Genomic DNA, 18,349 nt, shown 5'->3' with positions numbered 1-18,349 from the left:
CAGTAGCCGATTCCGCTCGGTCCACTGAATTTTCACAGATTTAACTGCGCCGGAAAAGAGCCGAGCAGCCAACATTTCCTGTAACAGCCTCCTCTGAAATCAAAGCTCAGGAAAATATGAGCGGGTTACGGGATGAGGCGCTCGATGATCAGTTCATGTAATGTTAATAAGAATATTACGGTGTCAGTCAAATGTCCAGTAATTGTTTATCATTTCTGGTTTATTGATTTTTTTGTAAAGGTTCGTGCACAGACGGTTTATTTGTTCTGTTTTTATTTTTTTCTGTATTGTCATGTTGGACATTTAGACACACACTCACTAAACTCTGCATCCCCATTTCTCCCAAAGCTGAATTTAGATTAGAGTCAGCTTGTGTTAAGTCTGTGTCTTATAATAAAACATAAAAAAAGCTGATGAAGCCCTCTTGGATGAGTGGCAAACTCGTCTTCAGCTCTAGAGGATATATATATATATTTTATTTTTGACTTGAAATAGCGTTTTTGTAAGTTGCCACGAATTAAAGCTCATGCGTAAATCATACATTTGCGCGCAGACAAAGCAGGAGGGCTGAGGAGTCGGAGGATGTTTTCGCTGCTGATTTTGTTGTCAATTCTTCTAATAAAGCGTGCATGTTTTCAATCAGACCAATCAACTCTTGTTGTTAAATATAGCACGCTTTTCCCGGCACAACTGTCTCTGGGAAATAATTCAGCTTTTGTCCCAAAGTGACAGTTACAAAGTCTGCACCAAAAATGAAAGTAGATATTATTGATAATACAGTCTCTTAAAATTCAAACTCTACGGTGGCTTGTGAAAGAGACTAAAGTACTACATTATTTCTATTTTCCACTCATGATAGTCCTATCCTAGGATATAAACAATCCCATACTATTTACTCTTAAACCGTGGACTCGAATAAATGGAAATAGTGGCAATAATATTCGTTCCCTGCACAGCGTCTTAAAACATGTGCACCCTAAAGCCACCCCAGTTGTCTCTCAAATGCTGTTTAACCACAATTTCACAAGTAAACTAGAGAGCCGTGGCCAGCCGACCACCTTGGATAAACATTGACCATCAATTCTCAGTCAATTGTCTGTCTCCGTGGATCCAGGCGGGAAGAAAAGTGGTGGTGGATCTCAGAGTCCTTAAAGAGGATCATGTAGAGCAAATTCTCACAATAGACGTATTAGGCCTCTGTGAATCATGTCAATATGTCTATCAGTGGTTTGCATGTCTCCAGCAATATTATAGTTTGACAACTGAAAAATGATCCAAACTGTATCATTCTAATATTTAAAACGTTTAAAACAAGTGATGTAGGTGTTACACTGGCTGATTGTGGAAACTTAATTCATTGCCACTAGTGTTGTATAAGAACAGTTAGTCCCCTCTAACACCTGAGAGAGTGTGTGTGTGTGTGTGTCAACCGCACATTCCTCAGATGAAGTACACAGGGAAATTATGTTTTGTGCATTTTTGCACACTGTTCATAGAGCAGATCTGAAGATAAAAGCTAAACCTTTAAATAATAATAATATTACTAATGACTTTATTAATTGATACTTTATTAATTCACTTGTGGGGAATTCTTTGTGACCAGGCAGCTAGACTTTAGGCGACACTTCAACATGTGGCGAAGTGTCTGGAACCCAGGAGTCAAACCACCAACCCTGTTCGTAGACGACTTCCCTACCTACTGATTCACTCTTCCCCAACTTACACACACAAGTCCCCAAATCACTGTGCTGCCTGCACCCAGCCTACCTGGGGCTTTCCATCCTTCTCTTTGTGCGAGTGAGGTCAGGTCTGTGTCAATTACTGGGGGTTATTCTTCTTTAAACACTCATCCCCATTAGCAGCACATTTCATTTAGTGGAAGGTGTCATCAAAGGTAGCAGTGTTGACACGGCAGCAGCCTTTCGGTCTCTTTGGCTAAGCTGGCTTCATTAGCTAAGCAAGTAGAGAATGGTCAATACACTATATAAACTTTTACAGGGTTAGGGCTCTCAGGGACTCCAAGAGGCTATAAAAAGGTTGAAGCTGACACTACTGATTGATGAAGCCAACTTTGTCAGCGCTTCCCTTTTATACATCCACAGCGATCATGCATATCAAAATCAAAAGGGCCAGTATATCTGACTGGACAGGCTCTAAAATTTCTCACTCGCATGTGGGTGGGTGATTTCTGACAGTACGGGGTGGCAGCTTGTGTTTTGAACTTGTTTGATGTATGAAAACATCGTGCGGCACTGTCCTCACGAGTTAACCTCCAAGTAAGTGCTAAAAAATATATAAAGCATAACATGATCAATGAAGAAAAACCTGCATTACAGCCATGGGTTATGGAGCATCAATGTCCTCATTGCACACAGCAGCTGTACTGTGTAGGTTCATTAAGCAAAGCTTCAAAGACATTCCTGGAATTGATCACCGAGCTGCAAGTGATGTAATGTATGCTGTCCTGTTTATTTGCAGATTGTTAATGATAAGCAAGGACAGACTTGGTGGCTCCACTCCTGAATGGAGGAGATTGTCTGGAGAGTCGTCAGCCCTAACATGACATGATAGGCAAAGGAAACATTACAAGATTAGAATATTCAAGTAGCACAATGACTCCAAACTTCATTATGGATATCCCAACACAAAGCAGGGGGAAGATGCTCCTTTGACAATGTAATGACTTTCTAAATGCAAATCATGTACCTTGAAGATTTAGGTGGGGCTACAATTGATCCGCTGAAGCCATATTTCCCCCCAAACGGCGCAGACTGTAAAATGCACTTTCCAGAATCACGCACGTTTTAGTCAATTGGCTTGAAGAATGATAAACTCTCTACCTGTCGATGAATTGTTCCTGTCAGGCATTTTTAGTCAAGTCAACCCTTGTTCTCATCAATTCCTGCACCGGCCAGTTATAGGTATTGATGAAAAACAATTTTAGTTAATTAGGGGATGTGCTTACTGATGGCAGCATTGACTGCAGATTGACAAGGACGCTCGCCCCCTTGGTTACGGTTGTTCATCAGCAGTGACAGAAGCTCATAACTTTTAACTTACTACCACGTAGTTAAGTAGGAGACAATTGAAACGTAAACAGTGACATGTTTAGCTATGATTCATTATGAGAATATGGAAATACGGATTTCAAATGTAATCTTTATGAACAACAGAAAGTCACAGAAGTGTAACTTAAAATGTTACTGGAAAATCTATTCGTATATCAAGATAAAACATGTTGAGATATTTTACAAAATATCATGTCACATCTTATATGAGTTGTTATTTTTTATAAGTAGGTTTGACCTTCACATAACCAGAAGCCTGCAAAATGGCAACATAATGGTTCTTCCTCACACAAAATAAGATATGCTCATTATCGCCTGTTGCTCTTGAATAGAGTAAGGACTGAACAGCTGCTTTTCAAAGGTACATCACGCACAAAACTATTAAAACAAACCAGTCCAGTGGCATGCATCACCTGTAGAGCATAATGCAGGGGATTTGTTTGCTCAACCCCATAAACAGCCGTCAGGCTTTCTCTGCAGCTACAAGCTGTGTGATCGTCGTAAGATGCTCGTGGTAAATGCCTCAGATGTGGACCATGTGTCAAAAGTCTTTAGCTTGCTTTACGTGCCACCACTTGCCAACATGGTAGATAAGCATCTTTCCCCTTTAAATGCTGTGCACTGTGAATCTGACTGGAACCAGTTTTGCATGCAAAAATGCAAACAAAAGCAAATGGGAAACAAAGAGAAATCCTCAGGTTATTTGTCATCAAGTTAGCACAGTATAAATATGTTTCCGCTATGTTCACGAGAGACTTCAGCTAGGGGATATTTTGAATCAAAAAGTATTTAGGTTTGCAAGATGCACAGTGGGCAGGGAGGTGCTCTAATGTGGGTGTCTGCTGCCCATTTAACTTCTCCGCCAGCAGCATCAGCTTTGTACTGCTTTGACTTTACAGTCTCATGAAGTTACAAGGTTTTCCTATTGAGTCCAACCTCAAGACCCAGTGCTTTTAAGCAGAGAGTGGTATAAAGCAGTGCATTCCTCCACCAAGGGAATCTTGGGCTGAGGGGTTAGGGTGGCTTTTCTCTAGAGGTTAAGTGGGATAAGTGCGTGGCTCATGTCAACCCCACTACCCCCCAATAGTTTCTGGAAAATTTGCAATGGGGTCAGATTGGATTACTGTGTTTTGGCATTTACATGGAGACAGAGGGCTTTGAAATGGAAAACCATAGGCGGAAAAGCAAGTGCCATGCAGTCTGAAAGGCTGGGTAAAAGAAACCAGCACTGATTTCCACTGACGGGATGGTTGAATACATGTCTTTTATGTCCTTCTGCCCCACAATCAGACATTCTGTTACCAAGAGTGGTGATTGAGGTAAATGGATCAAGTGCAATACCAATCTTTAAAGTAAACCCATGGTAAGTACTACGATAGACATTCAATGGGAAATAAGGAGGTTTCGGGTCATTGTGGTGTATGCTCACAGATATACAACATCATAGCTGGGCTGTAGCTTCAAGGGATCTTCTTAAATGCACTTAAGAACTTTTGCAGCACAGTTATTCCACATAAACTTCAGAACACGTCATCCCTAAATGACCTTGTAAAAACTCACTTAGGTGTCAGTTCCCCTTAAGGTAAACCAGGTCTTCCCGGATTTGTGCCTCAGGTGGTCTGTCATTTTTCCTCTTGAACCTCGTTGCCGACTTGCTGGGTTACGTTTTCTGGGTTATTTTGATAAGGATTCTCCAGCCACTCCCTACAGGTGCTGCGTGCAGGCCTGAGCCCATAATCCACTCTTTTCAGAGTGGATTTCTCCGCACCACATCCCACTATTTTTGTTTTACTCTGTTTAGGTAAAGCAGTAGTTATAGAATTAACCTGAAGGAGACTTAAAGGTAAAATGATTTTTGTGTTTTTTTACAAACAGATACTTATTTTGTCACCTTTTAATAGCCAACTGTGGGAAAATGTGGAATTATACATAATGAAATAATGATTTTAGCTCAGAAAGTTAAAGTTAAAAGTTAAAAGTAAATCTGAAATTCCTATTTTTATTTTATTAAACTAAAAAAAAAAAGGAAAAGTTTTTTTGAATACAGAAAACTCAGCATGAATGTTTGTAGGGATACATTTTTTAAATGATAAAAACAAGTCTAGCAGTCATTTTTAAAAATTAAATGTTAGGCCACACGTCTCAACATATACCTGTCTCATTTCACTCAGCTTCTCAGATTTCTTTTTTAAAGCACACTGATAAATAAAAGCAACAGGTGGTAACTGTCTATGGTGAAAGGTGAATATTTTTGAAACTCTATCTGTTCAACATTCATCGATTGACACAAATATCCCAGTAACATGGTGACTATTTATTTTTCATTGTCCTGCAGAAGTGCGTTCGTGGACGATTTAACGATTAATTTGAAGTGAGTGTGGCAAAGATGAGTGGTCAGCTGAGTGTCGCATGTGTTTGTCTGTGCTGGATCTTGATGGGTCCCTCCAACATCAGCTGAAGTAATAATGTCTTGTAAATGTTTGCAGAACCCTCGGCTGGGTGTGGAGCTTTGCGTTAAGTTGTTTGGTGAGAGATTCACGCCTGCCCCCTCCTCTCCTTCCCTATCTGACAATTAGAAAATTAAAAATATTTGATATTCATGCACTGTCTATAAATTGATTAGCTTAATATTTTTTAAGACTAAATCACAGCTGTTGTTGGCAGTTGCTAAGGAAAGTGCAGATTTTGTAGATCAGGAAACAAATCTTTTCAAACCATCCCTCTCATGAATTTAAAAGCTCATTTAAATAGTTTTTTAATTATTGTCTATTTACACCGGACACTATTAATATAATGCAGCCACTGGTGTTTAAATAGCTTGGTGATCAGCGTGTGTATGGTATATGGGAATTGAAAAACCTACAACAGGTTAAAGTTAATAGTCTATTAGGTTTAACATAAAACTACAAGTTTTCGGCTGTTTGTCCAAACGTGGAATAATAAAAAAAAACCTTCTTCTTTAGATGTATTATGAGTTAAACGTGACTCAAGTTAGAGCCACCTTTTTTCTTTCTTTTTTTTTACTAGCTGTTTGCCTTTTGCTGCCTTTTTCATGTTCAGATTGCAAGTCGTCAAAGACTTGTGACATTTGAAATATGAGACAGGCCGTATTTACTAAGTTAGACAATACACGAAACCCACATGAAAATCAAAATAAGTAGGATGCGGTTAAGAGCTGTGCTTTCATTTATTGAAGTCCCTACACGTGTTTTGCATAAAGACAGTTTTGGGGTAATGAGGGGGAGTTTGTGAACGTAAGCTGAACCTGGTTGGCTCAACTTATAGGACTCTACAGTAACGTCGCACAAGCACGGAAGAGGCGCAATCTGTGCCAAAAAAACCCCAGAAAAAGAAGCGTGGGCATGTTTTCACAAGGAAACAAAACTTGTTTACTGGTCACTTGTGCTTCTGGTCGCTTTCATACATTTATTTTCTCCCACCAAAAGTTTTAAAAGCGACACAAAGCTCATTTTAACTTTTAAAATACAGAAATACTCATGTTTGAAAAGCCATAGTCGACGCTGGCAGCACCTGTTGATTTGACCTCTGCATGTGTCGCTCTCTCTATAAAAAAAAAACAAAACAAAACAAAACAAAAACTGAGGCTGATTATAGAGGATAAATAATAGATTGCATCCCTCCACTTCACTTCTCAGCTTTGCGTTTTTTTTTTTTTTTAAGAGTCCGCGCTGAAATACAAACATGCGCTTCATCCCGCTGCACACACGGAGAAGACACAAGCAGCAACCAACCAATTAAAATCCGATTAGGAAACCTCTTAGTTTTCCAACCCAGGGCAGTGAAAAAGCCTGCAACCTTTCCTCGCTGAGGTCAGCCACCTAATAAGATCCATTGCCTATAGTGAAGCTGCAGACCTTCACAAATGTTCCTGGCGACCGAGTGTGGCCCCGGAGACCTTTGGCATACATGCAGTTTAATTGGTGACTGTATTTAAGAATAAGGTGGGATTCCAGTTAATTAGTGGGGAGGTGATTATGATTGAACATTATATGATTTGCGCCCGGCCCCCGGTTTGTTAGTGCGGATTTGGGGTGGATCAGCTTTTGTACTCGACAAATGAGAAGCGAGTAGCGTGGTGCCGATACACAGGGTCGTTTTGTGGACTGGCGACAGCCTCGATTCATGGGAAAAACTTAAAGGAGACCCGCGTTATCACAGGACCTCATTATCTCATGTCTGCCACCATCTACTGCGAACAATCCCTAATCAAGAGTGGCACAGACCTACTTTACAAAACTGCAGCATAATGGCCCCCCTCTCTTTTGCGCTCTCATTACAAACACACACATGCACACACACTCTTTGCGTGATGTCGGACGCCGCATGACAATGTTGCAATGGGATTGTGGAATAGTGAAAATCACCTTTGGGGATCAAAACATATTGAAAGCAAAACACCTCTACCAGTAAATATGAGGATGGGAGGATAATCACTCCAAAATATATTTTATCAACGCAGCTCAGTTTGAGACTTTTATATACTTATTTCAATATTTCCTGAAATTAAGTACATTTGTTCTAAATAATATATGAGATGAGGTTGATTTATTCTTATTAAGCAAACAATTCAATATTAAATTTTCTTGATAAATCATACTGCATCCTATTTGTTTACCAATCGTGATGCCTTAACATTTACACAGGCTATGCAATAATTTCCCTGTACAACTCAGTCCATGAGGATGACAACTACCCCGGGGGTTTTCTCTTCCTGTGCACAAGCCCACAAGCCGAGAGAGGTGGTTCATTTACTTGGCCATAAACCATTTATTTACCTTCAGGTGAGTGTCGCAGAGAGTGCAGAGTAAAGATCGCAGGAGAGATTTACACCTGTCTCTCTGCTCAAACAGAGGAGCATATAGCCTACAGAGATGGCCACTGGAGCCAGCTTGTCTGGGGCTCTGCTAGACAGCCCACCCCCCCCCTCCACCACTGTAGATTAAACAACATCATAAAAATGACCATCAACGCGCACACTATAAACAGATTATGCTCCTCGGCGCCTGGCGCACACAAACTACACGCTACAGGCAAGACGCACCCAGCAGCCATGTGTTACAGGAGCGAGGATGGCTCTGCTTGGTCATCTCTTTTTTTTTTCCTAGCCATTTACACACACACACACACACACCCACACCCACACACACACACACACACACACACACGCACACACGTCTCTGGATACTTCCCGGTCATGTAAATACTGACGAGCGTTTGAAGTCATGGCTGCGGGTTTGGGACTCTTGAGAGGCTGCTCAGGGACATTTGTAACAAGATGACAGGTTCTTTCTCCACAAACCTCTTTCCAGAGGTTCTGATCATGGAGCAGGACGTCTTGTTCAGGCAGAATGCTGCTATATATATATTTATCTATTTATTTAAGGATGTAAACATTTGATTATGTAAAAAGCTGAACTGGGACTATTGACCCAAGTATACATTTTAAAATGAGGACTCTGATGTCTTAGAATGAGCTGCATTAGAAATAGGCTACACACACACACACACACACACACTGCCAACTTCTTTTGACCCCTATTTTACCTCCTGCTGCGTTCCTACTCTAACTGATGAGGTTGTCCACCTATAGGATTAGTAATTCTGCTGGAACAACTATGTACGGTTGTTACAACATGTTGAAGTATCCTTAAAATACTCTTTTCTCAAATTTTCCACGAGTAAGCAGGTTTGTTCCAAAGCTTGTCAACCTGGTGAATCCAATTAATCATATTAGAGCTGATAGAGTGTCAGCATCAGGACGTTACTCCGTGGTCACCAGCCTTATATATACAGCCTTGTCGTATAGCTCTCTTTTCATTTAGGCACGATCTTACAACGTGGATGTGTCTCAACTTCATATTGTCACTTGTGTCACGTCAGCTCATGGCTGTTCACATGAAGGTGACAGCAGTTTTTGAAGGTTATTCAACAGGTTACACTTCTGTAACTGAGGGTTTTTGTGCATCCTGTGAATAGTTTCCTGTACAGGATCAAATTTCTATTTCTTTTTAATAACCTATATATTAAAACAAGCGTTCCTGTGTTGGTAAATAATAGTTACACTAACACTCTTAGCTACCCATAGTAGGATGAAAACAAAGAAAACAAAGAAAATACAGGATTCAGAACTTTAATTCAAGTATGAAATAGACAAAACATAAACGTAAGAAAAAGTAACGAGTTAAGCCACATAACTTAAAATTTATATTTCTCAAATTTTAAGGTGATAATTTGGCACAAAGCAGAAATAGAACGGTCTCAAAAGGACACTTGGAAAAAAAAAGCCTATTTATTGGATCAGTATCTACTGTATTTTTCTCTCCCAGGCACACACACACACACGTTTGTCTTCTTTTTCTCTTCAGCACTTTCTCACACACACACTCACACATTGATGCACACTCACAGATACGGGCACATCGCTTCGATGGTCACTTTGTTGGCCTCAGAGCAGGCAGGATGTCCAGTGGTCAGCCAGTGAATTTCATGCCCGACTGATGTGGGTAAGCTCCCTCTGTGCTGGACTGACAGTGTGGAGGTTCTGCCTGATTTCTGCAAATTAGAATCTCAACATGCAAGTTGCTCTACAAATACGTCTGCAATTATGCGAGGCTGTCAACATCCACATGCTTAGCTCCTCCACGAATGTTAGATTTTACAGAGTTTTCCAGTTTGCCCAGTTGTCTCGTGCTTCCCATGGGTTTAACTTTCCTGCACTGCACTGTTTTTCACTTTTATGTTTCCCTGACAATGCTGACTCACTGATAGCAGTGTTTGCCTAATACTTGAAATATGGGTCTAGTCACAGAAATGGGTCACGTGCCCCCTTTTTTAGTGGCCTTTTGTGTGACAATTCAAACGCTTAGATGAGGTGGGGTCACCGAGTCAGAGTGATTTTATTCAGATTAGTTTACAAACGTCTCCATATGGCATCTAAACTAGCTTTATATCCTATAAAAGAGTTTTTTTCACAAACATTTCCTGAACATTAAATAATTTGGGCTTTAAATATGCCTCTATATGAGACAGTGTTTTACATTTATAACCTCGTTTAAACAATAAGTAAACATGATTGATTATTTACTGAGTGAATAGGCATAGATCACAATTATTAGTTCCTTCTGGTAATGGAAGAGCTTTTAGCTTAAACACCAACATGTAGACATCTTTAGCTGTAAATTATCCTGTGGGAACCCATCTTGTATTTTGTTGTAAAATTTAAAATAAGAGTTACATATTTTTCTCAGTCCTCTTCTCGTCTACTGGAAGTTAAGGGACAAAATGTGCATGCAATAATTTTTTACTTCTGTCACTGACTCATTCAATCATTCAACTCATCCTGTGACATGTGTAAGTTACTCTGAATAGAAGTGGGGGCTGGTGGCTTATGTGCAACATAAAAGGAAGCCTTCCATCTAGTGCGGCCATAAGGGAATACAGAGACGGAGGCAGCAGGAGCAAATCGAGAGCAGTGATTTCCAAAAGGGCTCGGGCCATTGAATGACAATAGCCAGGCCCCTTTTGAATGTCTTTCTCTTTCACTGCTGCAGATTACAAAAACTAACATCATAAAGCGAGCAGAGAAAATGACCAAATGTGATTTATTCTGATTTGAACAAATCATTTGAGATTTGAATCTGGCAGCAGTGACATCAGCGGTAACTGAGCTTCTCATTGTCCAATTTTCTGTCTTTGTTTGTTGCATTTTTTATTATGGCCCAAAACGGTGGTCGGAGGTCCCATCAGAGCATGTTTTGCAACAACTGCTTCTTGCAAAATCGTTGACATTCCTGTCAGTGAGGATACGGCACGCACAGAAGATTGTCATGTTCATTCTACAAGATAGCATTTATACATTAAAAAAAACATATTTAACATTTTAAGACTTGTTGACACAGCTTTGGGAAAGTTTTAAAATTATGAGCTGCATGACAAAAATAAAACAGGGTTAGACAACCTGAAAACACAACTGATACATAACATAGTGTAGCAGTTATTAAAATCTGTGCTAAATCACATTATGTTCAGTGAATATTCAAATACTCAACAACAAAATATACTACGATATGACAGAGGTGCTGACACATTAATTTCTTTTGGCCATGTCATCGTATTTCTAGAACCACTTCACAAACAATGACTTTTTATATTTTCATAATCAGAGATTCTTCTTTACTTTTTTTTTTAATTCACCAGTCAGTGTGCAGTGCTTGACAATGTTTTCATCATTCCTCTAATATATGGCAGAGTCGGTGAGCAGCCCTGCATATTCTCTCATCCTTCAAGGAAGGGGAGATTTTTTTCAATAAATAATTCACCACTGATAGCCAGCCCTAATGCCTACATGAACAAATCTCTCAGTTACAGCCATCTTGGGAGTAAGCCAGTCCAAGAGCATACTTAATAAACAAATACAGGGCCTGACAAGCTCTAGTTTCACTGATGTCTTTCCGAGAGGAAAGTATTTGAAGGCAGTCGGTGAAACAACATCCTTTCTGTGGGTGAAGGTTTAGGGGTCAGGTGTGGGTTATTGCGAGAGCGAGTCGTCTTGTTGCATTGTGACCGCTGATACTCTGGATAGATTTACTGTCCCTTTCACGCCGGTCATAATTTAAGTTTATCTTTAGAATTATCAGACATTTATGCTCCAAAACTTTGTGATCTTGCACCATTTAGTGGGAATGACAAAGAGCACATAAAACGTATGAATTAACAAATGATTTAACTTGTGAACACAGGTATGTCTCCTCCGTGTGTAGACACACGCTTTTTGAGCATGTTGCCCTTTGTGTCTACTTCTAGTATCAAAGCTTTACATCGGCCACATGTTTGCAGGGATGATAAACATGATCCAGACATGATTCTCCTAACCCCAGCCCTTTGGGTTGAAGTGGCTGTGTGTGTCTGTGTGTGTGTGTGTCTGCGCAACGTCTTCTCACACGAATCCTCTTGTCATACACTACTGAGATCGGCCGACATATTTTTGGAGCATTACAGCAGTATGTATTTTCATCAAAGTAGTTCTGCATTTGGGGGAATGCCTAGGGTCTATTTTTTTGGTTAATGTTTAACATTACATTACTTTCTTTGCATACTGCCTGTGTCGATCTTGTTCACTTAAGTTTGAATGGACAGATTACGTGGTCTTTATTTTTGCTCAAATAAGTAAAGCATCACTAAGCTGTACAGTAAGATGAACATGTAAGAATGCACAGTCAGTTGTATCTCAGATGCTTGTGACTGGACATGGCTGTTGGTCAGTTATTTAGCCCATCTGTGTGTCTGCTGCAAGTCTCTACATGAAATATTCACGGTCCAGTGAAAATTGATCTCCTGATCTGTAGTCAGTTTTTCCCTCTCTCTCTTTCTCTTTGACCAGATCCCAGTGCAGCTGCCTCGAAGAAGGATCCTAATATCACATATCAGTTAGATGACCAAGTTCAGGCCCCGCACAACTGCTGCAGCTCAGCTCTGGAGCTTCGATCAATGGGATACTGTTGGGGATACAATGGACCACACCCACATACTGATTAGACCGTCTGATTGGATATCACATGGATGTCTTGACCACTACCATGGCTTTCATGCAAATTGATGAAGGTAATTTTAGCCCCTTTAGTGAAATTTGATTTGCGTTAAGAGCTCTTGATACTTCTCCTTAATGTAAAATGGTTATGATTAATAGTCTGGGATTCTGTGGAGAAATATTAGTGTTACAGTATAATGTTTCACTTTCCACTAAATTAGTGGTTTGTTCTATGAGTGTATTGCCAGTACTTCAGACAAGAAATAGTTGGACCTCTCTGCTTAAAAATACACATTCACATGACTACTATGTTTTACTGTAGTGTATACAACACAAAAAAAATATCTGTCTCGAATAGCTCAATCACCTTAAGGTAATCACTTATTAAAACTGCAGGTGAAAAGCCACCTTTCTAATCTCAGGCCTATAGGTTGTTTAATCTATGCTATATAACAGGAAAAATCCTTCCCATACACTCAAAGTAACCTACAAGCAAAAAGTGAGACACGCACGCTTACACACAGAAAGTGAAAAGCAAAGACACCCTGATCTGTCATTGTATCCACCTTTCCAGTCTGTAGTTGTCACACGTGCCTCTAACTGTGTGCGACCCTGCACCTCATCTCCTCAGAGCAGCACAGCGCTGCGCCCTGACTAAATGAAAAACAATCTGAGGAAACCAGGAACAATCCCAGGCAGGTTCCAGCGGGCTGCCATAAAAAGAGGGTCTGCCTCTCCAGCTTCTCCCTCATGCCTTCAGCTTTAACACTATGGGCTGATGAAAGATCAATGGGCTGACTGGGCAGCCGCTGCTGTCCCTGATGTCTGCCACTGGACAAGGAAGCAAGCCAATTACAAAACAACAGGAAAAAAAAGGAAGAATAGGGAAGACCTTCAATCTTTTTAAAATGTGAAGTGAGTCATTAGAGTGATAGTTTTGTGTGTGCGTCTGTTTTTTGGTTATCGCATATTTACTAAGTCCAGCCAGATTGGCTTTTGAGAAATGTTGAATGTTTCCAGCCCGTGGGTCATATTCCAAACTCATTTTAACCCTAATCTCTCCCTACATCCCCACCTTCCCTAACTCGCTCTCTTTACCACCCTTTTAACCCTTCATCCCCCCATTTTGAGGACCCTCACTCTAGATGTGTACCGACTAACCAGCCCTCTGAGTCTCTGGCAGGAGTAATGGGGCTTGGCGCTAGGGTTTGGTGCAAACACGCAGCAGCAGACAAACAAATCATGTTAAGTCTCTGCTGCCACGGCTGGCAGCACACTCAAAGGGGAGCCGGTGCCCTGCCAGAGAGGAGGTTGCACCCATTTTCCCAGGGAGGGGGTGAGGGCGAACACGAGGGAGGGTAGCGTGGAGGGGAGGCCTGGTCCTTATCGAGCACGGATCACAGACACCTCCGCCCCTCCTGGCAGGAATGCATACAGCCCCTGTGGGAGGAGAGAGAGAGAAGAAAGGAGGAGGAGGAAACAAGCAGACATACAGAGGGGAAGTAATAAGTGAAAGAAAAGAGTGAGTGAGGGTAAGTGAGTGACTGAATGGAAAGGAGGGAGACGGAGAGAGCCCAGCTTAAGAGAGGGAGTGTCTCTGAACATACACACGCAGACAAAAACACAGCAATCCCAGCACTCAACACACTCTCACTGGGTCGAGAGCACCGCTGGGAGAGCACATAGGAAAACAAACAGGGCATTAGACTGCTTAAATACCAGTCTAACCATGCAACTGTGGTTATCGTTACCTCAGTTCAGTCACACTTTTAATGCAACGTGTGTGTCACTGACGACAGCTGGGAGCAGATCGGTAAACCAGTGATGTGGTTACACAGCAAAGAGGTTCTTAAACTTGAGGTTGTGAGTGAGACAAAATGTTCTGCTGTATGTTTGGGTCATTAGGTACACAGTAATATCTAACATAGGCATTTATGTCCCTGTCATTTTGTTTTCTAAATAAACACACCTCAGTCTAAAATAGTCACCTTCTCTTATGAGACATTGGTTTATGATTCAGGTATCACGGTTGCAAGCTACTGCCTCTTACTTCTACTTAAACATTTATTTTCTAAATTGTTTAAAGACGTAATTGTGATGTTCACACGGCATTCCTTCCTGCTGACTGAGAGCCCTTTGTGGCTGTGTGTCAGGGCAAAGAACAGATTTTGTCAGGTGGAGATTGGGGTTTAGGGGTTCATTTACAGTTCACGCGAGAGCATTCCATGCAGTCTTTACATTTCCATTCACCCTTCCTCTGTGCCCTCTTTCTCTCCTTCCTTCTTCTCTTATCGTACAGTTCTGTCTTCTTTCTTTTTCGAATGCTAATATCTCAGAACATTTTCTTCATTGTTGACATAATTCACTTATCCGTTCAAAACCTTTTGAAGCGCTGTATATTCGCCATGCTTTGCTGAATGCCCAGGAGCAATGCTGTCATTACTGTGACAGGAGCAACACTAATTACTGTACATACTGGTGCTTCTGTATACTGATCTCTAATTCCACTGAGGTGTCTCTGAAACGCACTGTGTGTGTGATATAATCAAAGCATACTGCCAAACGTACAACTCTTCCAGTCAACTTCATACCAGAGCAGCTCAGTAATCCTCTTCTGACACTTCTGAGACTTGAACCTTACAGAAATAACTGTGATTTAATAATTAAAGAAAGAAAGTCTTTTTCTAAAAAATGGTTGCAATTTAGAAATGACATTGAAATTATCCTTTATTTAATGCTATAGTATTTTTGGTAATGAATAGCTGTTTCAACAGCAGACAGGAAAGATTGGACTAATTAACTAAAATGTTCTGCACTACTTTAAAATCTTTCTTTTAACTGTAGTGAAACATTTTCATTGCTGAGGTAGCTCACGTCTTTGATCAAATAGCCTGATGAATTTTAAATCAACATAAATAATGTTTAATGAAAATAGCATTATGATTTAATATGTTCTACTTTTTAACTAAATCTTAGTAAGTTAAATATTAACCTGATCTCTCTCATTACAATGCTCCACAGCGAGTTTTTTTTTTTTTTGCAAAAGATTAAAACGTTGTTTAATGTAGTTTTATCCACCTGGAATAAAATGGTACGTTTATTGCTTAATGAAGTAATGCTGTAAAAACTTTATCAATCTTACGTTGTGTGCAACATTTTAAAAGTTTAAGTATTGGTCAATCAGGCACTCGAGGAGATGTAAAAGTAAAAATTCCTTTATTAAACATGGGCTACGACGTTAAAATATTTACCGGCCTGTATTGAGTGAATCCAGAACATAGATCCATATCAAACCACTAGAGGCAAAAGTACTTCGTCTTTGAAAGACATTTACATACAAACCATAAAAAAAAACATGATCTAATAATAAGAAAAAGATGGAATTAGATTTTTTTATGTCACATGTATAAAAAAGTTGTCACATCACCAGATACAACTCTTTTAGAAAAACGTACAACAATGTCCAAACAGTTGATATTCATTAGTTTTACCAAGAAGTAATTGAAATTTTGAGTTGAACGGCAGCGTTTCTGTGGAGAACACTTCTTTTTTCTCTGGCTTTTACCTCCATTTTCCATCTCAGCAAAAGGGCCTCAGCCCACTTCCATCTGTTTGTCTGACCAGAGTGGCAGTGAGGCTAACTTATTGCTAGCACATGTGACCGGGTGAGTGTGTGTATGTGCCACAGCCTATCAGGCAGCGTACCCTTGCTTATCAGCCCCCTCGCCCCGATGGATCTCTACCTTCATTAATGCAGGCCCACGGCAAGCTCATGTCTCCACATGTTAGCATGGGATGCAAACATCTGGCTTATTTTGAATGTTGTGGGCCCCTTTTCTTCCTTTTCCCTTAAACATTTTCCTGCACTTTTCTGGTGTCCTAAAAGGGGCAACTCACATGTTGTATGGGGAGAGTGGAGGAAGCGGTGCTGGTGTTGTTGTGGCGAAGGACTTCAAAGACGTTTGGGCGTCAGTCATGAGCAAGCAGAGGGCAGAACCTGGTCAATGGCAGGGATTTGTCGTCTAATAGGCCCTCTGGGGAGACTTTAGGTCTAATTTCAGAGGTGCTGAAAGTAGGATTTCATGGAGGATGCCATGTCCTAAGGTCCTTTTATTTCACATGCTCTTTTCATTACACAGAGGCCAATTGTGATGATAATGGGAAAGTGAATATCTGCATTATTTTTTTCTAGTTTGAATTTTGAACAGATTAAGGGAGATAAGCATATGTTGAAAATACAACAACGGCAGCTTTAGTAGATTCAAATAAAGGTTAGGTCACATGTTTACATTCATAACTTAATATTGAGTGAAGATAAATATTCTTCTAACTATCTAACCTGGTGTGATGTCACCAGGGAACACAGCCTATCAGGTAAATCAGCTGGCAGTAACTCCAGGTTACTTTAATATTGATGTTTCCCTCCCCTTGTCTCTCCATCAGCAATATATTTAATGGTCACATTCTGTGCTTATTCAGCAGAAGAAAAACGAGAGCAAGGTAAACATGCCAACTTGAGAGCACAGGACATTAGTCTTGTAGCTTGAAATAACTGGATTGCATTTAATGAGACGTACGTAAGTTGAGACGGCAGACATTTGTTTTGTTGCTGACCGCATGTGCCGAATTAACTGACAAACAGTGAACTTCTCAGACTTTGGGACTGCATAGTGTTCCAAAAGCCATCAATACAAGCTCATGATCTGTAGTTGTTGTCAGTCAGGAGGTCGTTTAGGAGAAATGCACATTTAATGGCTTGATCCATTGTGATTGGAGTGGTTAATTGATGATCTGGTTGTAAATATCTGTGTCATGGCTGTCACTATCTCTCCTCCCCTTCTTTCATCGTTGTCTGTGTTGATCCTTCTTTGCCTCTTCCTTCAGACTCCTCCTGTCCTCTGACTTGTATCCATGTTTCCTCTGCTTCTTTCAACGTTCTCTTTTCTTATTGATTGTAAAGTGAAATACATGACACTCTCAAAATCTTCACAGACGGAAACCCGTCCAATTGCCCGGTTAAAAAACCATCACATAAAATGATTCGCAGTTATGTAGTTAGAACTGTTTGTGTTGGCTGACAACCAACAGTGTGATTTGGAGGTTGAGAGGGTACTGGGGTGCTGCCGCCGGTGCAGATGTGCTGCCTAATTGCAGATCTCGCCATGCGGAAACTATTCTTCTCAACCATTTCAAAGCATCTGCAATAGGTGTCACAGGTCCTGTTTCCATTCCTTTGCTGTATTGAATGTGTAGTATTGTAAGCTCATCATTTTTCCTGTGTATTGTAAACATTTAAAGCAGTGGTTGGGATTAAATTCTATCACTCAAAACGACCTCAAAACAATAGTTAATGTTTAAATTGTCGTAAGATGATACTATGTCACATTCTCAGTATAGTAAATGTAATGACAGAGGCTGAAAACAGAGCTGATTACTTTATCTTTAGCTGATTTGGATGCTTTCTGGGAAGGTATTGATTTAGCCAGTTACAATAGTTAATGGTGTAGATGCTAATTGAAACCTGGAAAAGAAAGTATAAGGTTTCATATTCCTGTAGCAATAACAACAAAAAACCATTTGGTGAATCTCTCAGGGCACCAGTTCAGTTCACAATTTTTATGTAGAAAATGCTTAGAGAAAATAAGCCCCAGAATAAATGTTAATTGAAGTAAAGTAATAGTTCAACACATTGTGGGTTATACCTTTTATGCTCTTAGTGCGTGAAGACATTATA

At 40.3% G+C, this 18,349-nt stretch overlaps 1 long non-coding RNA gene across 1 annotated transcript in view; it reads left to right on the top strand.

Moving 5' to 3' along the window:
• Window positions 1–12,590, top strand: part of LOC113157988 — a 31,390-nt gene extending 18,800 nt beyond the window's left edge. The window contains exon 3 of the long non-coding RNA XR_003298545.1: window positions 12,469–12,590. This is a non-coding gene — a long non-coding RNA (uncharacterized LOC113157988). The remainder of the gene's footprint in view (window positions 1–12,468) is intronic.
• Window positions 12,591–18,349: the final 5,759 nt, after the last annotated feature.

Source organism: Anabas testudineus, chromosome 12, assembly GCF_900324465.2.
Source record: "Anabas testudineus chromosome 12, fAnaTes1.2, whole genome shotgun sequence".
Lineage (NCBI taxonomy): Eukaryota > Metazoa > Chordata > Actinopteri > Anabantiformes > Anabantidae > Anabas > Anabas testudineus.
This window is presented reverse-complemented; position numbering and strand designations above follow the sequence as displayed.